General features: G+C 43.7%; 1 protein-coding gene across 1 annotated transcript in view; it reads right to left on the reverse strand.

Annotated features, from left to right (window-relative positions):
- tesmin (testis expressed metallothionein like protein) overlaps nucleotides 1–2346 on the reverse strand; it is a 10301-nt gene that overhangs the window by 3943 nt on the left and 4012 nt on the right. The gene's annotated exons all lie outside the window — the stretch shown is intronic.

Here is a 2346-nt window from a genome sequence, read left to right on the forward strand (position 1 = left end):
ATAATAATGTAATATTACGAGACAGAGTTGTTTTGAAGCCAAATGCAGAGCCGGAACTACATTCCAGACATACAGTACTTGCTGGGCGGAGTGATTTCAAACAGCGTATGTTTAGTGCAGTTACTCCCGTCATCAAAACAACAAGTTTGTTGAGAAGAAGCCAGAATATACAGAGGAAGAATTACAGGTTTTGGAAGAAGAGAGAGCAAGAAGAGAGGCTGCAGCTGCCGAGCAACCAGGGGCTGAGGGGAGACCCAGAGCCGGTGGTGTAAATGTTGGGCTTACTGGCCACTTTATTAGGTACACCTGTGCAATATAAATATAGAGTACGCCTCAAAATAATCACTGGAACACGGGGAGAACATGCCAACTCCACACTCATAAATCACCACAACTCCTGAGGGAACAACAACATAAAATGTTCCCTAGCAGTCTGTTTATTCCCAACAATGAGAAGTAATGCCAGTCACTTCACTATGCTCTGGGCAAGCACTTATTCATATAACAACCACAACATTTGCATTTTAGCCTTATTTACCATGCTTGGGTTGTAGGCTAATGTTACTCAACATGGAGGTAACGTTACAGCAGAGATTGCTGAGCAAAATACATAACGATCACTTACCACGTCTGCTCGTTTTGTGACGCCGACAGATGGTATGAAAGTATCTTTCAAGAAAAGCGTTTGAACCATTCCTGAGCTTCTGCGCTCCATCCTTTCACTGTAGTCCTCCGGTAAAAAATGGCAGGAGCACACAAACATTTTCAGGACCATTTCCACAGGCGTGTTGGGGTCGATGTCCAGCACAAATAGCCATTGTTTCATCCCGTCCATATTACTGGTTGGAACTACGTGAAACTTCACTTTGCTCCATGTCTTCGGCTTGTTACTGCAAACTTTTACAATGCATGTGTAAACCATGATTTACAAAAACACTTGTAAACTTTCCTCAAACCTTCTCGTGTGTCCAGCTGACGACACCGCAAATGGCTACAAGCAATAACAACGGCACTGTCTCAGCTGCACAGTGTCACTCCGCCCAGTGGTTTACTCAAGAAAGTAGTTCCGAGTATTTGCTTCATGTGTCGTAATGTTACTTAATTATACATTATTATTTCATAGCGTGGGGAATGCGCAAGCCATGTGTTGTCCACTAGAGCGTTTTGGAGTCATTTGATGGTGTATTTGATTAGTTTTGAGGGAGAGAAGGACCTGTACTGTTCACCTCCACTTCAGCGGGCAGCTCTGTCCCACCGATCTCAAAACAGCACGCACTGACAATTAAAGGTAATGTACCTACCTACCTAATGTAAGTCAATGAGAAAATGACCCTACTTTTCCCTTGATGTATTACCTCAATAAACATTTAAAAACACTTAATACATTTGAGTTATCTATGACATTATGACATTTATTTGATCCTACGAAGAGACAAGAAAACCATTTAAGATGTTTGTAATGAAATTCAATATTTTAAGGGACGCATTTCCCTTCATGTGGCGGATTTTTGCTAACAGCACAGACGGGGAGTTCCCAGCACTGCTGGCACAAGGGGCACCTTAAAAGCACTGTTCTGCACACAGTCGCCGTGTGTGTCTGACTGTAGATGGTAGAGCTGTTGAATGCATTTGTGGTGTTTGTTAGTTAGTAGTTAGCTCCACTAGTTAGCCGCAGAATGGCATCAGAGCAAGCAGCCACCAGCCGCTGGTCTTTACATCTGTTGATTTCCTCAGGACTCCACTCAGTCCGAACTGTCTCAGGAAGGAGAGCTGCTAAGCCACATCGTAAGTTGGAGCTGTCCTTCACCATGGTGCTGAAAGTTTATTAATCGATGCTGCACGCATCGATTGATCTCATAGAAAGGTGAATAAATGACATTGTAATGTAAAAAGTATTGCCATAATAATTTTACCTCCATCAAATATTATATCATTGTTGGGATTCACAGGACCACAGATGATTTATCATTTGGTAAAATCATAACTGGAGATTTAAAAGCTTTTTCCTCTGCATGCTCTTTGTTCTCCAAACAAAGACAGCTAGGAGACACCCATCTCCACAGGAGGCCTCACCTCACACCTCAGTGAAACACAAGTCTCACAACTTGATTGGACAGGACTTTTTCAGGACATGTGACTCTGATGTCACAGGCATCTGTAGATCTTCTCCCTTCCAACAGATTTCTTCCCGTTCTTGCTCCAGCTGCTGTAGCAGCTGCACCCCTCTTTCCGGCTGGGCCTGGGACAGCAGAGGCCCAAACCCCTGCTCCATAGCCCAAACCACTAAAGGGAGGGCAACTGATCACAGACTCTGTTGCAAACACAAGGCCATTGCAACTAGCTTTC

This window comes from Epinephelus moara, chromosome 20, assembly GCF_006386435.1.
Source record: "Epinephelus moara isolate mb chromosome 20, YSFRI_EMoa_1.0, whole genome shotgun sequence".
NCBI lineage: Eukaryota > Metazoa > Chordata > Actinopteri > Perciformes > Serranidae > Epinephelus > Epinephelus moara.